This window comes from Peromyscus leucopus, unplaced genomic scaffold (genome assembly GCF_004664715.2).
Source record: "Peromyscus leucopus breed LL Stock unplaced genomic scaffold, UCI_PerLeu_2.1 scaffold_244, whole genome shotgun sequence".
Lineage (NCBI taxonomy): Eukaryota > Metazoa > Chordata > Mammalia > Rodentia > Cricetidae > Peromyscus > Peromyscus leucopus.
Genome location: NW_023505117.1, coordinates 415,509 through 436,256, shown reverse-complemented (window position 1 = coordinate 436,256; position 20,748 = coordinate 415,509). Strand labels below are relative to the sequence as shown.

At 44.5% G+C, this 20,748-nt stretch overlaps 1 long non-coding RNA gene across 1 annotated transcript; it reads left to right on the top strand.

Annotated features, from left to right (window-relative positions):
• The first annotated feature begins 202 nt into the window (after window positions 1-202).
• Window positions 203-20,376, top strand: LOC114693811. Its single transcript, XR_003734608.2, has 3 exons — window positions 203-244; window positions 18,234-18,305; window positions 20,251-20,376. It is a non-coding gene; the product is annotated as an uncharacterized LOC114693811 (long non-coding RNA).
• The last annotated feature ends 372 nt before the right edge of the window (window positions 20,377-20,748 follow it).

The window sequence follows — 20,748 nt, the reverse complement described above, 5'->3', positions numbered from 1 at the left end:
AAATACACATTACAAGCAACCCTTCAGGCAAAGGGTGTGAGAGCCGCCCGGCTCCGAACCTCCTGTGACACCAGCACCGCGCAGAATTCAAAGAGGAAAGCCGAGCGGGCGGGCCCGGAAACAGAGGCACGCTGGTGGCCCGGCGCTGGTGGGGCCCTCGGAGCCACTTCCGGCGGCGTGAGACATGGCCGCGGGCCGAGACCGCGGGACTTGGCTGCTCGGCAGCTCGTGTTCCTACTTCCAGGTAAACGCGGGCGGCGCGTGGGCCGGAGCGCTCAGAGTGGCGGCGGCGCGAGCTTTGCCCGGTCGGCACCCGTCCGCGAGGCCCTGGCGAGCGCGGACCCGGATTCGGTGCCCTACACTTTGCAGCGCATCCTTGGTCACGTGTCACTCCGCGCGGGAGCTTCAAACCCGGAAGTGTAGGGAGAGACCTAGCGGGGCCCCTGGAGTGTTTTTGCCAGTATAACCACCCGGCCTGAGGAGGGCGGCGGTGGTTCCGGGACTCCGCTGCCTCCGGGAGTTACTGGATGTTTACAGCTCAACGTCTAGAATCTTGCTGGATCCAAAACCAGAGACCCGGTTGTCCCATGCTTAGCGGCTGTGCGGCTCTGGACAGGCCTCGGTGGCCAGGCTTTAGGGAAGTTGCGTGGGGATAAAGCAATTCCAGTTCACAATGACAGTCAAAATCCCAGAACCGGGCGGGCCCTTCGGTATCCCTCTAGATGGTGATCAGCCATCAGGACATGTGGGGCCCTGGGACAGTGGACAGTCGGTGCTACATGAGGAGGGACCTATTAAAAGTCACATGAGATAAATAGGGACTAGGGAATGCAAGCTAGAAACAGTCTGCCATTTTATAGGCGTTACATTTGATGTGACATCGTGGGAGAAGAGGAAAACTCCGTAGCCACTTTAATTTTGAGTTTTAGCTCAGCAAACGCAGAGCCTTTTTACAGCAAACATACTTCACCAAGGTACAGATTCCCAGTGATACAGACTTTTACCTCTTGGCATAACAACCAGACACATACATCTTTTGCATATATAGCGTCTCTCCTTTGTAAGGGGTTAAACAGTCAAGTGTATGGATTTTGAGTATGCAGCTCACCCAACTGAACACAGTATGCTGCAGATCAAATTAAGTGGCTTTCCAGCTAGAGGCTCATAGCCTCTTCGAAGAACCCAGGTGTCCTGTCATCAAATTAGTTGTGCCTGTTGGGACCCCTGTGCCCTTTGTCTTCCTTCCCTGTGTATCATTTCGGCCAGATCCATCCATGTTGTATGTACCATGGGTTTTGTTGAATGTGTTTTGTTTTTTGTTTTTGTTGTTGTTTTGTAACTCTTTCTTCTAGTTCGTTGTATGCATATCAATACTGCCCTACTGAGGATGGATATTAGGTGTTTCTGGTTTGCAACTATTAGGAGTTCCACCTCTGAGAATATTCTTTTGAGGCTGTTGGTGGACACCGACACTCAATATATTTAGAGTGTCTCTACCCTGGAGTGGTAGCTGTTCTTAGGTGCTTGTTTGTGGGTTTAGTTTTAGTACTGCAAAATGGTTTTCTGAAGTGGTTGTTACTAATGCATACTGACTCCAGCCGCCCATGAAGAGTTCCACTTAAGCTATACCCTTCTTACAAGTGTTTGGATGATAAAGCAGCTGGTGAGAATTCATGGTTTTGGTGGTCCATCAGAGGGCTAGCTGGATACTCTATTTTAATTGGGGAGGGGGAATCCTCTTTCACACTTCTGTAACACAGTATAATTCGATTTTCAGAGTAGAGGCCTCTTTCTTTTGCAGTCAAGTATGTTGATACTATGTAGATACACACAGTAGCTGGTCATAATTTGAGTCTTTTGTTTTGGTGGCTGTTTCATTCTTAAAGTGTGTCATAGTCACATCAAACACAAAAGTATTGAATGCATCCCTCAACACGATAGGTGTACTAGATCTCTCGGGTGGTGGTGAGAAGCATTACAGCCTGGTTTCTGTTGGAAGCTGATGTCCTTCTTACCTTTTCACTCTTTACGCTGATAGTACAATGTGGTCAGTGTTAGGGGTTGGGGTTTTGAAACTTCAAAACCGCTGCTAGTCGTCTGCTCGTCCTCTGCTCGGTCCAGATGGCCTTTAGCGCCACCTGCAGGCTCTAAGGGTGCAAATACGTTTGCTAGCTGCCATGGTGACTGCCCTCAAATGGAAGGGCATTTGCCTCCTGGGAATGAGACTCCATCTGTGAGTGTAGGTCCTGGGCTGAGACCCAAGAATGTGCTCGTCTAGTAAATTCCCAAGCACTGCTGCTGGTCTGGCTGGTCCGGGGACACCCCCTGGAACTACTACAGTGAGGAATGGGCTTGGGGAGCTAGAGTGTGGGTGCCCATGCCTGAGGCTTCACTCTGTGATGGACTAGATTGTCCATAGTCAAGAAGTGCATGGCAGAATCCAGGACGAGGACCATCTTCACACTTTTTGTGTCTTGCAGCAAATGAAGAGTCATCCCAGGTAGCTATGGATTCAAGAGCAAGAGACTGTGTACCCTTGGCTAAGTGCTACAATGAAGTTGGGCCCTTCAAAAGAAAATCAGTATCATATCAAAGTTGGCAAGGGTATTTGGCAGAAGTGGGCTGTGCTGTTTGAGAACTCACTGTTCTGAAAGTGAGCAGAAGGTGGTGTACATTCAGGGCACAGCACCTAATCTTGTCATGATACTCTCCCAACATTTAATTTACATTCAAGTTGCCTGGAGTAGTCATGAAGACTGTATTTAAAAAGTTGGTTGCAGATCATTTTTCCTCTAACTCACAGTCTTGTTTTGTGAAGTTGAAAGTCCTAGATAAATGAGAGTTGGACCGAGGAGGGCGGATCCATTTTCGCAGACAGATGGGTGTTTGCAGCAAGGTAGATGCCTCCTTGCATCTGGGATGAGTGCAATGCTTTTCTCATGTAGCCTAGGAACACTCCAGGGATGGCTGTGCAGTTGCTCTGAGGCCATCAACATCTCTGGTTTTGGAATACGTTAGAAATGTCCATCCCTCTTTGCTGCCCCCTCCCCCAAGAAGGTAAATTTTGAGTCATATTTTTTAATACTTGTTTTCTTTAGTCGAGCTTTTGTACACTTGCCAGTTTCTACTGAGCTGGGTCAGGTGTGACAGTCAAGTCAGGACCACATCATGACTGTAGAGAGGGCAGGAGACTGCCTGTGGCTGTTAGGGAAGATGGTTAACAGGACTCACCTCCCAGGAAGTGTCTCCACACACACTAGGAAACCCTAGTGTTCTATGACAATAAAAGGAGAGTGGAAATAATGTAGGACTCGTATATGTGGGTCCACATAGAGTAAAAATGTCCTTCATCAGCCCCCTGAGTGAGGAGTCTCCAGATCAAACTGGGCTTCAACACAAATCTTCAGTTCTGGACACAGTTATCATCGATGCCATGCCTTTTTATTTTACAGAAGTTCATGTTAAGAGGTGCTCCATAGCTCTCAAAGCAAATGTCTTTGTACCTCATTTCTGCAGGTAGCTCAGGTGATGGCCAGTTCTTCTGGAGGCTAGAGGACAGGTGGCTTTTAGGGAATCCCAGGCCTGCCATCCTGGACATTCATGCACAGTAGCTTTTTACCTGGGGTGTCTTGATGACCACACATGGTCTCTAAATACAAAACAAGAACGCAAACTATTGTAGGAATTCACATTTACAACTATGTTCTCATTAAAAAGATTTTTTTAGCCGGGTGGCGCATGCCTTTAATCCCAGCACTTGGGAGGCAGAGCCAGGGGGATCTCTGTGAGTTCGAGGCCAGCCTGGTCTACAGACCAAGATCCAGGACAGGCACCAAAACTACATGGAAAAACCCTGTCTCGAACCTCCCCACCACCAAAAAAAAAAAAAAAGATTTATTAAAAATCAGATAAAATGCCGGGTGGTGGTGGCGCATGCCTTTAATCCCAGCACTCGGGAGGCAGAGCCAGGGGGATCTCTGTGAGTTCGAGGCCAGCCTGGGCTACCAAGTGAGTTCCAGGAAAGGCGCAAAGCTACACAGAGAAACCCTGTCTTGAAAAACCAAAAAAAAAAAAAAAAAAAAAATCAGATAAATGATGGAGAGACTTTATATCAACATTATTTCTGATTAATGGCCTTGTAAAAAACAAAGAAACATATCTTTATTGGGGTTGGGGGAAAAATGATATATAAGGTAAAAGAAGGGTTACTTTAGACTTTGTCAGTGATGATCCTAGGAAACAAGCGACCTTTTCCTCTTACCTAAGGGTTGGCACATGGTTAACCTCAGGAGAAAAGTGGAAGTGGCCTTCCTCCCTTTGTGTGCATACATGTTTGTGTTTAGAAACAAGCCTTGTGGGTTGAAAGCCGCCCTTCCCTTGGCAGGTGGTAGAGAGCCTGGCCAATCCAAGTGTGGCCTTGAGACAGCCTCTGAATAATTCAGCGAGGCTTCTTGGATGATGGCTCACCATTCCCTGCAGGCAGTTTCTGGGTTGTCCAGCATGGAGTGCGTTTAACATTTTCCACACGAATCTGGCGTTGTCTTTATAGAGCATTTCTTGGTGGGCCCGCTGACCTTTCTCAGATGGCTGCTGGATCTGCTCCGGGCTGTTGAGCACGTTCTGAAGTGATGGATGGAATCGATCAGTTGCCAGTTGGTAATCTGTTGGTGTAATCTTGTCGTCTTAGTGATGGTTCCAAAAGATGTGGAACAAGTAACAACTTACAGATTCTACAGCTTTATCCCCCAGGGCAAAATAAAAAAATCACAGAAGAAAGTGAATTTTAAAATTTGAATAGCATCCTAGGAACGACAAAGGTTTGCCACACCATAGAGCTTTACCTGGGATGTTAGGAAACAGCTCAGTCAGTACTGAAGCCAGGCTGTAATGAAAGACACGTGGAAGCTAGGTTCACATGCTTTATCAATTCTGTGTCCTTGGACAAATTGCTGCCTCCTGCAGGCTGCTCTCTGTTCCTCGTTTCAACAGTGGCAGAGCAGAGCCCGGCTTGTGGGCTAGTTAGTGGTGGGCTAGTGTTAATGTCCACGCTCTGCCCACCTTTAGCAGGACTGGGAACAGAGTGGGCTTTTGATAAATAATCACCCTAAAGAAATCTCATTTCATTTCTTCCTGGAGTGCCTTCCCCAACACTGTCTTTGCTCTTGTGCCAGATTCTACTCTGGCTTCAAGGCTCAACTTTGTTTCCCACAAAGCCAAGTTATTTGCTCCAGCCCAACATTTCTTTGAGCGTTGGTGGCTTTTTATCTGCCTGCAATCCTGTCTCCACCCAGCTTCAAGGCCTGCACCTCTGCACGGAAGCCTTTCGCACTGGCCCTTCCTATCAGTGGAACCTTTTGCCAGTGACACACGTAACTATCATTTTTATAGATAAGCATGTGTTAAACTCCTATACAAGTTAGGAGCTGAGGGGATCCAGGCGTGTTCTCCCTCAGTAGCCATTAGCTTGTCAGCAGTGATGCTGGCTGCGCTTCAGAGGGTGCCTCTGAGAGGCAGAAGCATGTCACCTTGAACTTCTTTGTGACTCCATTGGTTACCTTGTGCTAAAGTTGAAAGGGAAAGGACCCGTGAAGAAGTCACAGCTCCACGGCGTCCAGCCCTTTCCCTGCCCTGACGCGGTTGGTTGGTGCTTGCGGTCTCTCCTGCTAGAGCAGACTCTCATGAAGCCTAGGTTTGCAGAGAATCTGTGGGATTGTCCACTTAATTGTTTTTATTTTAGTTTTTGGTGGGGACGTCATTGAGACAAGGTCTCACATTGTAGCCCAGACTGGCCTGGAGCTCGTGGCAATTCTTCTGCCTTACCTACCCGAGTGTTCCACCATGCCTGGCTACTTCATTGTCTTCAAACTTGAGTTTGTTGGGGGTTTTTTGTTCTTCAATCTCAGCTTTTTATCCATTACCTTTCAGTTATAATTTTTTTCACTGTTTTAAGAAATAACTTAAAAATAAGAATAACAGTACATACCCAGTATAGACATTTTAGCATTACAAAGCAAAATAAGACAAAAATCCATTGCCCATAATTCTTTCATTCAGAAATGACTTGGAGATAACTTTCCAATCCTTCTTTTTGTATCACAAAATGAATTCCACTGTTTTTTTTTCTTTATCCCATTTGCTTTTATTTCATATTTTACACTTGCTCGTTATTCACAGTTACATTAAAACTCAGAACTGCTGGGATCGGGAGAGGACCTGGATGCTCACTGTGCACACAACCGGGAACAACAGCCCTGTTGCTTTACTAAAGAGCTGGGAGCGCTTTTCTCTTCGTTTTGATAGGACAGTTTGCTGAACAAAGCTGTCAAGGACGTTTAGAGCATATACTTTGGTGATAAGGGGCATTAGAGTTATAACAAACAAGGGGTGTTTCACACAGAAGACGGTACATAGTTGGGGTTATCTTTAAACTGGATAGGTTGAAAAAAACAAATCTCTGCAAGAAAGGTGAAAGTTCACAGAACTGCGATGGGCTTGATGAGCAGCCTGGATGTTTTGAGAGCCATCAAAACATGTTGGATTTTTCAGGTCCACCCCCTGCTCCCTTCCCTCCGTGCTCTTGGCATGAACAGGATTCTAGTTTGAATGGTCCAAGCCTTCCTTGTGTGGAAACTTCTGCTTTCCACTGTGGCTGAGAGCCTCTGGGGTTGAGTTGCAGAGCTTGATGTGAGCCTCTTTGGGGACTCCTGGCAGCTTCATATTTTCCTAGGTGGGGCCAGCTGTGTGTTGTACAGGCTGCCGAGTAGAGCACTTGAGGACAACGGCCCCAGAGTGTTGTAGCAACAGGTAGCTTTGGGTTTCTGCCTCTCTGAGCATCAATAACTTCCTCATAAACCAACTCCATCCCCAGTCAGAAACAGCCCGCTTCAAGGGAATGCCATCACTTTGTAAGACAGTCTCTGGCCACCCCCAAAGGGTCCCTGTGATCCAGCCTCCCAACACCCATAGCAGCAGCTAGAGTAGGAGAGGTTAAGGGTGTGGGGCTCTCCTGGAAGGAAGGCCGCTGTACAGATAGCACCAGGAGCAGCCACCTCAACTGGACCTGGCCTGCCCAAGGTCCGGTAGGGGGAGTCTCCTTGGTTTGCGCAAGGATGCCAGAGGTTATTTGTATGGAGAATGGGATCGTGGCAGCGAGTTAGAGTTGTCCCTCAGGGTGGTGGGAGAGTGTTGGTTCCAGAAGCCTGTAGATGCCAGACTCCAGAAATACTTAATCCCTTTGTGCGTTTGCATAACCTATATAACCCACCCAATGACTCTATATCATCTCTTGGTTATTTGTAATACACAATGAAGTATAAAGGATATGCAGCTTCATTTGATGTTGTACTGTTCAGGTGACAAGGACACAAACCCACACATTCAGTACAGTTGCAGGTTTTTCTACCTGAATATTTTTCAATCTGTGTGTGGATGTGAAGAGCTGGTTTATTCACCTTCATCTTCTCAAGGATTACATCCTTTTTAGAAAACCTCCTGTCTTTGGGTCTTCTAGCCCTTGTACCTGACAGCACACCCTTACATAGTTACTGTATTTGATCTTCACATGACCTTGGGCAGCAGTTAAAATGAGGCCTTTTCACTGCTGCCTTGACTCCAAACATCAGACCATCTGTCCAACAAATAGTAGGGTTTGGTGGCACAGACGGTCACCTCCCTCCAGCTCCTCTCCGGGACCTGTGCTTTGCCCCAAGGCCACCCTTCTGCCTGCATGGTGGCATTGCAGCATCCAAAAGAAGCCAGAGGCCCAGGTGTGGCTAGGTTCCCTCTGCTCTGTTTGGTGACCAGAGCACATCTCTACTGGAGCCAGCCTCCACTTGGTATCAGGTACCTTAGTCAGATCTGCTATCAGGTACCTGTCAGATCTGCTCCATGTTCCCCTCCAGAACTGACCTGTTAGCTCAAGCTCCTACTTCATATGCTGCTGGTCTTTATGGCTCCAAGCCAACTGTGGACCTGTTTTGTTGTTGTTGTTGTTGTTTTTCCCCAACCAACTTTCTCTCCCCTGACAGACCATTCCTAGAAACATGGCTGTTGGTAGGGACAGTCCTGAAGAATGACAGACTTTGTTTGACATGATCTTGGTGGAGAGTAGTTTTTTTTTGTCTCCAAAGCCTCACAGGAAAGTTATATTCAAAGAAACTCATCATGGGAAGCATTTGCCTGGTGTGTACTTTTTTTTTTTCTTTGACTAGCCTGTGAAGAAACAGAGCCCTCAAAGCCAGAAACTGAACTAATCTTGCTATTGCTTGCTGATCTTGGATCTTGGGAAGGGCAGGCTTTTTAAGTTAGCATCTTGAAAGCTGCAAGGAACTTGAACACCATGCTGGTTTGTCTTGACATCTGATTTGATACCTGCCATGTGCCCGTCAGGCATCTCAGATAACTTAGCGTTTCCACAGATGAGAATATCATTCCTAATAGATCAGTTTTCATACCACCAATGAAACTTGACTTTATATGGTTTTAGATGTTCTTACATCACATAATAAATTTCTGTCATCTTTCTAGTATTATTTGGTCTTGTCTCATTTCCCTTCTAACTTTCTTGGATCCCCCTTCCTCCTCATCTGCTGATTATTCTACTGGCTGGCTTGGCAAGCTTATAGGTGTCCCTTTGCAAGAGTGGGATGACAAACAAGAGAGGGGACAGACAACTTGACACTTACATCATCGGAGAAATCAGCTACAGTTTGTGGGTTTCTAATTTTTCGATTATGGAGAGGACTTAAGTCGCGGTTTAATATGTTGCCTGCAGTAGTACTTTCCTGAATTACATCATGACCCACATTTGACTCTCATCCCAGAAGTAGAACTGAGTAGGATGCCTCCTTCACAGAAATGCTGTGGGCGACATTATGTAACTTATGCTGAGGACCACATAAACGACCAACACATACTACCATTATTATTATTTTTGTATTTTACATTCCTTGGAAAGTTGTCTTCCTGTCAGTGGTGTGTGTTCTTTAAAGTTCAAGGGCCAGAGCAAAGTGCTGGGGACTCAGACCTAAGGAAGCAGAGTGGCAGACGATGACATCAGGAGTCTCTTCCAGCATCCGAAATGGCCAGCACACATGTTCTGCCTGATCTTGTTGGGAGGTGTTTTATATGAAAAGATTTCTATAAAAGTGAAGTTATACTTCCGAAGTATCAAAACTTGCTTTTGCCTTTTCTCACTGAGCTTTTTCGAAAGCTGAAGAATGCACATTGGATTTACTGAGAATGCTTGGTGTGCAAGAAACTCCACCAACTACTCTACACTATTTTCCATCTTACATGGATCAGTAAGACAACTGGCTCTAACTTAACCTTTTCTGGAAAGGCTCCTTGCTAGGCCTTTTAACTCTCTGGAAGTTGTGACTCTTAGTCATATTTTGATTTTTTTATTCCCTGTGCCTCCCTGACTCATCATGAGGTGATGGAAGTAGACTAACTCTAAACTGAGGAATTAGTTTGTGCTCTGGGCTCTTCCATGTGTGTCAGCCTGAAAAACTGCCTCTAAATGAACTGTTGTGCCCATTTTATAGTTGAACAACTGAGGCACAGGCAGGTTCACTGTCTCACCCAAGGTCACACTGCTTGATAATGAGAGGGCCTGGGATTGGCAGTGGACCTTGATGAGTCCGAGGCCCATGGACCTATGATGACATCATTGGAAAAGTAGTGGGACTGTCCGTAGCTCCTTTCTCATCATTTCCTACTATACTAAAAAGTGGGTCCTTTAGGGTGAACATGAGCTTTTATTTCTTAATTTATGTTTTTCACCTCTTCTGGACACAAGTAAAGAGAAGTTTAAGGGAAAACAGGAGCTTCCAAGTCCGATAGGCAAAGAACCAGCCCCCTGAAGATCCAGGGTTTTCCAAATTTAAACCGAAACTCTTGAAGTGCGGTAGAGCCTTTAGTCTGCAGGCAGGAGTAACTACCTGTGGAAACTACGTGAGACTGAGGGACATGAAGTCATTACAGCAGTACTGTTCTTTCTCGTGCCTGGTCTTCAGGTGCGGAGAGCCAGCCTCCTGGAAGCCATGCAGACACCAGGGGAGACAGCAGAAGCCTTTTCGGGCTCTTCCAGCTGAGTCTTCTTAGAAAGCTGCAATTGTTGCCACCCACCCCCCACCCCCAGTCAGCAGTCTCCACAAAGGGTCAGACCAGACTTGCTTTGAAGCCAAAAAAGAAAAAAAACCTTGCTCAGAGAGCTTTGTCCCCAGTTGACCTGTCTCCTAGCTTCCTGGGAAATCCCCCTTTCAGGGCACTGTTACCTGACATGACTTGGTGCTCGGAGCTTGTCCTCTGGGAAAAGTCCTATTCCTGAGGGTATTTGTCTGAGGGACTCTACCAGTCTGGCAAACAGTAACCTGACCCAAACCTTAAAGGGAACATGTAGAGAACCAGTGTCCGTATGGGACTTTGGGAACTCTGATTTATTCATAGGGAATGAGAAGGCTCCACACATACTGAAGACTATGTGCAGACTTAGGGAAAGCCTGGGAGTGCCTCAGTGTCTCATCTCTGACCGACTAATGCCCTGGGAAAGCAATAAATAAAGTGAGGGCAGTGGTTTGAATGTCTAAGTGTCGAAGGCTTGCCCCTACATACGCAAAGGCCCTTAGCAAAGACTTACTGGACCTGAGTGCTAATCACTAAGGTGACTGAACTACTATACTATTACGGGCTGGCTACAGAGAATAGACTCACAGAGTTAGTCCAGAAAAGTCACCAAGTGACTGAAAACCAGCGACAATTCCTAGGAGTTAGGAGGGCAAGCAATTTCAGAATTGCCACATTTATTCTGTTTTTATCTAACTTCTGATGTTCACTTATTTAAATGTACCAGATGTGCACTAACAGGAAGTATGGCCGGAATGTGAGGAAAGTCACTGATGAGACTGCCCGAGAGGAGGCTGAGGTGTTGAGCTTATTCTACAAAGGCTTTAGTCAGAACTCAGGAATTTATTCTAAGATCTAAAGCAAACTGTCTGAAGGATGGCATAACTGAAACCTCACCGAGTAGAAGAGAACGTTAAAGAACACACAGACATCACTTTTTTATTTTTATTTTTTTTTATTTTACAATACCATTCAGTTCTACATATCAGCCATGGGTTCCCCTATTTCCCCCCTCCCCCCCTCCCCTATCCCCAGCCTACCCCCATTCCCACCTCTCTCCAGGGCCAATCCTCCCCGAGGACTGCGATCAACCTGGTAGACTCAGTCCAGGAAGGTCCAGTCCCTTCCTCCCAGACTGAGCCAAGTGTCCTGCATAAGCTCCAGGTTTCAAACAGCCAACTCATGCAATGAGCACAGGACTTGGTCCACTGCCTAGTTGCCTCCCAAACTGATCAAGCCAATCAACTGTCTCACCTATTCAGAGGGCCTGATCCAGCTGGGGGGCCCTCAGCCTTTGGTTCATAGTTCATGTGTTTCCATTCATTTGGCTACTTTTTTTCAATAATTGAGTAAAACCGAAATTTATTATAAGCCACAGTCTCCTAGGGACCTCCATGCTATATATATAGCCTCCATGGTTCTATGGGGGTGGTCTGTGTCTGATTCTTTATTTATATCTAGAATCCACCTATGAGTGAGTACATACCATGACTGTCTTTCTGGGTTTGGGTTACCTCACTCAGGATGATTTTTTTCTAGTTCCATCCATTTGCCTGCAAATTTCATGCTTTCATTGTTTTTCTCTGCTGAGTAGTACTCCATTGTGTATATGTACCACATTTTTTCATCCATTCTTCCGTTGATGGGCATCTAGGTTGTTTCCACGTTCTGGCTATTACAAATAGTGCTGCTATGAACATAGCTGAGCATGTATCTTTATGGTATGAATCAGCATTCCTTGGGTACATGCCCAAGAGTGGGATGGCTGGGTCTTGAGGTAGTTTGATTCCTAATTTTCTGAGAAACGCCATACTGATTTCCACAGTGGTTGTACAAGTTTACATTCCCACCAACAGAGGAGTGTTCCCTTTGCTCCACATCCTCTCCAACATTGGCTGTCATTGGTGTTTTGATCGTAGCCATTCTGACAGTGTAAGGTGGTATCTCAGAGTCGTTTTGATTTGCATTTCTCTGATGATTAAGGATGTTGAGCATTTCTTTAAATGTCTTTCAGCCGTTTGTAGTTCTTGTTTTGTGAATTCTCTGTTTAGCTCTTTAGCCCATTTTTTAATTGGACTGTTCAGTATTTTCAGACAGCACTTTTATAAGGGACCAAACAAGAGGATCTCTCAGCTTCCCTTAAACAAGGCCTAACCAGCACTGTAAATCAATCCGACCTAACAGATAGGTAGGTCATAAACAAACATATAAAATGATCGAAAATACATTGTACCAAAACAATGAAGTGAATGTGGAAGACAGTTACAGAAGGGAATTTGGGTGATTCACAAATACGTGGAAATTAAATGCCACGGTCCTAATAACCAATGAGTCACAGAGAAAAAATATGAGGGAAACTAGGACATGCTTCTGAGAGGCAAGACGATCAAACATGGAGACTTTGGAAACGCCTGTGACAGTGCCGGGACAGTAAGACTCAGAGCTACGGAGCTGCACACGAAGAGGTTAGGAACTAGAAAGGCCTGGGGAGCTGTGCCCTCCCCTCCATCACCTGTGCCCCCGCCCCAGAGCAGAGCAGAGCAAGAAGTAAACAGGAGCACTGAAGAGGGAAACACTTAGTCAGACTCCAGGAGGATCCGCAGAGCCAGAGGTGACTCCTTTTGAAAAACAGTCGGTACATCTTTAGCCAGACTGACCCAAGGGAAAAAGAGACTAAATTCCTAAAGTCAGGCATGAAAGAGGGAACATGGCTGCCTGCCGACCTTATAGAAGTGGAAAGGGAATGATGTGGGCATTACGGATGAAAGGGACATATTCCTGGATAGAAAAATTACCAAATCAGCTCAAAAAAGATCTTCGTAGACACAGTAAAGAGGTTCAATTCGTAGACTTTTCACAGAAAAGGCCCAGCTTCCATTACTTAACTAGAGGGTTCTATTAGACATTTAAAAACGAGATTGCTCCTGCAAAGACTTTTCAACGAATGGGAAAAGAAGAAGGCATCCGTCACAACTCAGACTGTGGGGTTAGTGCTACCTGAAAAGCAGACAAAGGCTTTGCAGAAGCCAGCTTATAGTTTATGCACATAAATGCAAAAATCCTTAACAACTAGCAAATAAATCCAGGAGACTTAAACAAACAAACAAAAAAAGGATTATGTATGAGCAAGTGGGATTTATTCCGAAACAAGACTTGAGTCAGACTGTGGCATATGCTCTGCTGATGAGTAAAAGCCGAACAGAATCAGCCGCAGGAGGAGTGTCAAGAAAGTCTAACACTCTTGCCTGAGCAGCGTCCTCAGCAGTTTAAGACAGGGAACTGTTTCCATCTGATAAAAAGCCCACAGGCAACACGGTGGCAACAAATTTCATGTGGCATTTTCTGTCTGTGTGGTGGAATGAAAGTATTTTGAGGAAATTGGGGTAAATAATGGATATCATTAAAACTGATTGTGCCTATGCTTAAGGTGGCTTCTAGGAAAACTTAAGTGGTGTATGGGACTGGAATTTATGTAATGTTCCTCATTTCCTTGGGATAATGCAGCTCTGTGGTGATGGAATCCCACCTGCTACCTTGGCCTTGTTATCTGTACTTTTGGAATGAGATCCCAGAAAAGTCTTTGATGAGACCAAAACACAGGTATTGTTTTTCTGGCAGTTTCATATTGGAACATTTTAATCCATTTTGAGTTGGTTTCTTGTTGATTCAGTGCAGCAGCAAGTGGTTTTGTGAAGAAATAGGATTTCTCACACTTACAGGACATCTTCATTCTGTCTGCCGCTGTCTGTTTCAGAGAATATTGGCGTTTTCAGTGTGGCACACTGATTATTTCCTTGGTCATGCTGTGTAACTGCAGACATCCTTACAGCGTATGCCGAGAACCTCCCCACTGACTGCCCTTTGTAGAAAAGATAAAAACACTGCTTCTTTTGGAGAGTTTCTAGAAACGTCTTTTTGACTTGGCATTTCAAATTCTTAGTTATTTGGGCTCTGGAGGAATGGAAAAGCTAGAAGACAAACAATACAGTTTTTTCATGATAAAAGGAAGTGGTCAAAATAATTCAAGACCATGTTGAAGGTCTGCCATTGTCGTAAGGTATGAGGAAGCTGGGTGAGAAAGGCTGTCAGCTGTCCTGTGTCTTGAAACACAGGGAGATGACTAGTACTTGCTAGGCAAGAAACACGGGCATGGGGGACAGCTTACTTTGGCATTTTAGAAAGTTCCAACTGGATCAATCTTCACTAATTTACACTTCAGTCTCCATGTGCCATTCCAGAAAGAGCCTTGATGGGGTTCTGACAGTTGAACCTGCACGTTCTATTTATTTAACGTTCTTCAAGTAGACTCGTGGAGCTGGGGGACAGGTTAGGCGCTATCGGGGTGAGGTGTCCAGAAACCTGTCTGTGTGTGCTTTTGTGTTCGGCAGCTTGTTTGGTGAGGAAGCTTTTAGGGGTGTCATGCCTTCTTATAAAGTTATAAAGTGGCCTTTTAAAGTTCCTTGGTAAAGTCTGTTAGCATCTGCTTCTCTTTACTTCCACTCTGCTTGTGTCCTTTATGTCTGTGTGTGGTTCTTGTGGGCAGCAATGTATTTCCCTCTGCTTTTCAGTTCGGTCTGAGTTGCTGCTTATCATGGGATGCTCAGACCCTTGACATGTGGATGTGATCATTGATGTAGCTGGGGTTGAATCTGCTGTCCTGATGTTTCCTGTTTATCCTGGGTGTTCTTTGTGTCTATTTTGCCCTCTTCTTTTTGGTTAAAGTATTTTTCATGATTCAGTTTCATCTCATTTATTGTCTTATGAGTGACAGGTTTTTTTGGTTTCATAATTTTAGCGACTGCCATAGGGTTTCTTGTACATGTATTTAATTGACCAAATCTACCTCCAAGTGCTATTTATCACGTCACATATGGCACAAGAACCTCACAAATGTGTCCTTACACTAAGTGTTCTGGACTTAAGTCATACATTTTCCGTGTACATATGATATGAACACTACCCTGAATTATTTTAACTCAAGCAGCCAATGATCCTTAAAGAGGATAAAAGAATACCAGCAACTTCCCTTCTTCAGCCATACGTTCTCCAGTTCGGATTTCTGCATCTGGCCTCATGATCCTTCGCCAGAAGGCTCTCTCTCCTAAGCATTCCTTGTGATGCACGTGTGTTACCGATGATTTCTGTCAGCTGTGTATGCCTGATGTTTTATTTCCCCCCTCCCTTTGCAAAGGGAGTTAGTTTCTGTGGTTGTGTGCTTTACTTTATGGATGTTTCTGGGTTGTCCTTGGACTTGTGTTGTTTTCACACTGAGCTGTCTTCCACAGCCTTTCTTCTCTGTACAAACTGAGACCACTCCCACCCCAGGTTACTTTAAGATTGTTCTTTTTATGGTTAGTTTTGAACTCTTGGTTATGTTGTTTGTTTGTTTTTCTTCTTTGTGTACTTTGGGATCACTGAGCTTCCTGGATGTGTGAGTTTATAGCTCTCCTCAGACTGGAAACATTTCACATGTGCTTTTTAAGATATATTTGTCTTCTCCTGGCTCCTCTTCTGAAAGCTTCTGTCACACACACACACACACACACACACACTAGGAGGTTTGAAACTGTCTCGTAGATCAGATTTCTTTTTTTAAAATGTCTATGCTTTTAGAGCGTTTTCTGTTACCGAAAGAATCTTCAAGTTCGTTTATATTTTGCCATTAGCTCTGTCGTTTTTTTTTTTCTTCTCTAGCATTTTAGTTTAGATCATTAAAAAGTCTTCTGTCCTTTTAGTGTTTTATGCATGATTGCTTCTTGCTATTCCTTTAGTTTGAATGTTTCATGTACAGTACCAATCTCTCTTGCAACAGCTGACCTTTTCTCCACCTCTCATCAATTTACCTTTTGGGGTGATAAATATTTCTATATTCTTAAGTATTTTTTGGACTTCAAAAATATGTTACTTGGCAAGAAGAGTCTGATCCTTTTGCCATTGTTTGTTTGTTTGTTTGTTTTTTGTTTTGTTTTGTTTTTTTTTTGAGACAGGGTTTTTACCGTTGCTTTTTAATTAGTGTGATGAAATCTTAGCAGTGTGTCAGTCAGGAGTAATTGTTGCCTCTTTCAGAGGCAGTTCCTGTTGAGTGTTCCACCTAATGCCCTGGGGTCATAAACAATGGGAAAAAACGAGTGAGTTGTGTTCTCTGAACACATGGAGAGGCCCCGCTGCACACACCTGGGATCGGTTTCTTAGCAGCCTTCTTCACTGTGGTCTCCATCCCTCTAGTCTTTGGAGCTCTCTACTCTATCACATCAGTCCTAACTCAGCCAGGCTTTGCCTCACTCCTCTGCTCCAGGCCCTGGAAACCCTCTCAAGGAAATAAGCCAGGGCAATGAGCCCGCTGTTCCGCATGGCTGGTGTTCGGAGTCTTTAGAACAGCAGCAGCCTCATACTTTGCATGGTGATTGATGTTGTTGAATTACCATTACTCTATCTTAATAGAAAGTAGAAATTGTAAAATGAGATTTTCTTGCTTATGGAGTCTGTATTACCATTAGAACAAGCAAAAGTTGTGTTCTTTTTATGGAGAGCTGATTCTCACCCGGTTTGCAGTATCTGTGTGCATATGGACCTGAGGCGGAGTGGGCAGAGCAAAGAGAGTAAGCTCAGTTCTTCATTAAGACCTTTAGGGTGCTCTTGTGTAGAAGGGCTGTACCCCTTGACCAGCTTTCTGGGGTGCTCTTGTGTAGATGGCTGTACCCTCGACCAGCTTCCTGGGGTGCTCTTGTATAGACGGGCTGTACCCCTCGACCAGCTTCCTGGGGTGCTCTTGTGTAGATGAGCTGTGCCCTTGACCAGCTTCCTGGGGTGCTCTTGTGTAGACAGGCTGTGCCCTTTGACTGCCTAGAGCCCCTGGTTCCTTTGGTGTCTGTGAGTTTTGACTGTCCTGCTTAGTCTATTGAAGGTGTCGTCTTGTCTGTATGTTTCAATCTACGTAATTCAGACTTGGACAGTCAGACGCTGTAGAAGAAACACTGCAGAAACTTGCTTTCTACAGATTAAAGTAAACCCATTATAATGAAGTCTTGAAGTGCTGACACTAAGACAGACACAGATTAGTGGATCAAAGTAGAATGTCTACATACAGACCACAAATGTATTTAAATATTAGTGTAAAGATTTTCGTGGTGGGCTCACTCCGTGGGCTTTGATACAGATGTCCAACCCATTAAAAAAAATTTAATGGCTGGGCGTTGGTGGCGCACGCCTTTAATCCCAGCACTCGGAGGCAGAGCCAGGCGGATCTCTGTGAGTTCGAGGCCAGCCTGGCCTCCCAAGTGAGCTCCAGGAAAGGCGCAAAGCTACACAGAGAAACCCTGTCTCGAAAAATCAAAAAAAAAAAAAAATTTAAGTTGGATTTCTTTCCAAATTTTATTCCCAGGGTATATTCTGAATTAGCTAAATATAAAGTATCGACAGAAAATACAGGAATGCACATACTTTTGAGAAAGAAGGCTTTGTAAAGTATGACATAAAAGTTACAAGCATAATGAAAAATAAGATTACACAAAGATTTATATCTTTAATATGACAAAAAAGATAATTAGAAACAAATAGAGCTAAAATACAGTGACTGTCTTATTGTATAAAGGCCACTCATAAAATAGTTTTTTTTTTTAAAGATGAAGCCCCACTGAGAAAATGAGGAAGGGATATGATTAACTAATGGTGTCGGAAATGAAAAATAGGGCTCTAGTAAATGTTTATTTTAAAAATGGCCTTCCTCATCATAGCTATGCTTTATTTTGTATTTCTGTTTGATTATATAAGTGCCTTTGACTACTTAGTTTAAGTTTTTTAAAAATATACTCTCATCAACGTTTTCTAAAGGAGATTGAGATTAGAGGGAAGACCGTTGGCCAAGGTGAGGATGCTTACAACATCGGACTCTAGAGCCTGCCCTCATCACTTCTTCCCTAGAGCTGAACTAAACCGGCCTCAGATTCCGCTGTAGCTCCCCTGGAAAACAGCTGTTTTCCGAGAATCGCACAGCTGATCAATGATAAACATTTTAGGAAGAAAAATTGCCTAAGTAGAAAAATGAGAGAAAGTGAAGGCACAGTAAAGAGGCTGTCTTTAAATTTCTCGGATTCACTATTTCTTTTCAGAATATTTAAAAGATGCCTCAAAGAAGATGAAGACTGGCCTCCTGTTTGTAAAACTGGTCAACCCGCGCTCAGGTGGGTCTTGCTCTCCCGGTCCTCTCATCCTGCAATGTTTCCAGCATTGTGCTGAGTGTGTGGAGCACTGGCTTGCCTACGTGTCATTTTGAATCAACTTAAAAGTTCACAGCATCCTGTGGTAGAAAATGAAGCCAATTAATTTTCCAAGATAAATCCACTAAATGCTGCAAAGAAGATCTTTTTTTTTTTTTTTTTACTTTTTATCCACAGAATGTTGAATCATTAGAAATGTTGGCATGTTTGAGTTCTCTCTGGAAATGGATTGATTTTTCTTTGGCTTTCTTATGCCAACTTTCCTTAGCGTTCTTACAAATACTAGCCTGCATTTATATTCATTTTGTGTTGTACAGTAAAATAAACAACCCGAGTGAAAACGCAGGAGGCCGTCTTTGACATGTTGTGATTGTTGGTTTCATTTTTTTATCTGATCCCTTTCTTTCGCACTTTCACCAAAAAGGCTACCTCCCCACCCATCCCCCCACCCTGTTAGACGATGGTTTTTCTTTTATTAAGATCATTGTATATTGGAGAGCTTTATGTTTTATTGAGAGATAGGTTTATTTTAATTTTATATTCAGCACATTTCGTTTTGTTTTTGAATTTGGGTAAAAGTATTAAAATACACTCAGCCATGAGGTGACAGCAGATTCTATTGATTGTAAGGATCTGTAAACACCTGATGCCTGTATGTCAGGGCTCTCCTGGTGATGTCACCGCAGAGTGAGTGAGGGAGAGCACACGGGTCGCGTTTTGTTGAAGAGATGTGTAACTCCCACAATGAGAGGGTGAAAGAGAACAAAAACAGACACCCACCCTTCCTCCCCAGTGTCTTCCCTCAAAGTGCAATTGAATATTCCTGTCGAGCCACACCGGAACAGCCGGAGCTGAGATGAGGAATTCAGAAGCTTTAGGGCAGTCCCGGTCTGAAGCACTTAGCAAGAGAAAACGTCTTCCTGCAACTCCGGTTTTCCTATAGATGTGTGCACAGACAAGGCGTGTGTGCTTTATTTTCACTGTTGGCGAAGGGAAGAGAAGGGATGCTCTAGCCCTTCCGTGTCCTAGGTAGTGCTCTAGGAAATGTGCGGGTTTTCCTTTTGTTCGGCTCTCATACACACCTCTGAGGCGGATTCAGTGTTGCCTGTGCACAGATTAGCAAGTAGAGCCGTAGTAAGAATTATGTAACTCCTCCAGTATCCCACTCAGCATGTGGTTCCAGTGATTTCAGAGACTGCTCTGAAAAGGATTTGATGAGTTGAGCGGTAAAACATCCGATATGCATCCCTTCTATCCCTGTTTCTCCCACCACAAGACTCATGGCGCTGAGAACTGACTCTGGAGCTGAGTTAGGGGTAACACCTCGGGTATGCACAGGCTTCACCCCTTATCCCCACACATCTGACTTGCTGAGGATTGAACCCTGGACCTGGCACGTGCTAGGCAAGTGCTTTACCGGTAACAGAGCTGAGCCTCTATCCGCTGCCCTCCCCCCGCCCACTTTTAAAGAATAAAACAGAAAATTCCATCCATTTGACTAAGGCTTGAAGAGTGTCCTTCCTTTCTCAGTACAGAGGCCGGTGGCGTCTGAGGGTTGGTCCTTGTCTTGGTTCCTGTGTATAGGGAGCTACATGCTGGTGTAGGGACAGACCCAGGCACTAGCTCACCATCTGTTGGAACCATTAGGATTTGGTAGTTAGGAGGTGGTGTAACAGTCAAGGTAAATGGCTTGTGCCTTCACTTTCATGTTTTACGTTTAGTGAGGATTATGGAGCTGAAGGAATGTCTACACCTAATACCATAAGCCTTCCTTGGAGTTCGAGAGTGTAGAGCATGACTCCAGATGTGTAGGCTCCTCTTAGGAGCATTTCTTGGAACTCTGGACAGACTTCTGATGTACATATATGCTTGAGGAAAGTGATGAATACTAAGCACATCTGTGTTACAGGGGAAGGAAGCTTTTACTTATTCGATATGTGTCTGCAGCAGCTATTTGAAGTCAAAGTATTCAAGGAAAAGCACCGTTCTTGGTTTATAAATCAATCAGTTCAATCAGGTAAGTGATGTGTGTGTGTGTGTGTGTGTGTGTAATTCCTACCAGTAACTAAACATACTCCACAGCTCCTGTGGTGTGTGGGTTCATCCTCCTGGCTTGGAGTGTATAAGTAAGAAGCTATTCTGTGTATCAGCAAGGGTTTGGATCAAGTGAAGCTAAGTCATATTGTCACATGTTAAACTGACAATTCTGCTTTATTTCCCAAAATGCCAACACATCCTCTGGCAGGAGTTAAGATGGCCTGAGTGCCTTGGAGTGCAGGTTGAGTTGATTGGAAACATTTCCTTTAGAGGAATTTTGAGCATTTTATTTCCAAAGCTGATACAGTTTCCAGAACATGCTAGAATGTAACAGCTTTTTTCAGAAGTGGTTTCTCGTGTAACTTACTGT